Source organism: Grammomys surdaster, unplaced genomic scaffold, assembly GCF_004785775.1.
Source record: "Grammomys surdaster isolate TR1022 unplaced genomic scaffold, NIH_TR_1.0 126812, whole genome shotgun sequence".
In the NCBI taxonomy this organism is placed as follows: domain Eukaryota; kingdom Metazoa; phylum Chordata; class Mammalia; order Rodentia; family Muridae; genus Grammomys; species Grammomys surdaster.
The window spans coordinates 18,761-19,156 of record NW_021621599.1 but is presented as its reverse complement, the minus strand read 5'-3'; positions in this window follow the sequence as shown (position 1 = coordinate 19,156).

Below are 396 nucleotides of genomic sequence, written 5' to 3'. Positions count from 1 at the left end.
ATTTCATCTCAGCAAATCAACTTGCTCTCATTCTCCCTCAATTTGCTTTCTTATCAAGTGTACATGGATTCTATTTTCACCCCACTTAGGTCTCCAGATCTTTCTAACTTTCTGACCTGTAAATTCAGGGGTCTTGTTGCCCTGATTTACCATGTTTCTTGTTGCAGTTTTTGAAATCGTTAGTTTGGTTGCCATTTCTGGAACTTTTTTCAGCCTCCTCTAATGGAGCTAGTCTTCAAAGTTAATCTGTAGTACTACTCTGTGAGGTGAAAACAAACTCTTGTAGCAACAACTTTGTATCTTACAAAATGTAAAATGCACATAACCTCAGTTGCAGCACTTTAGTATATCACAAAGGCTAATGAATTGAAACAATGACAAAACTACTGAGTGTGC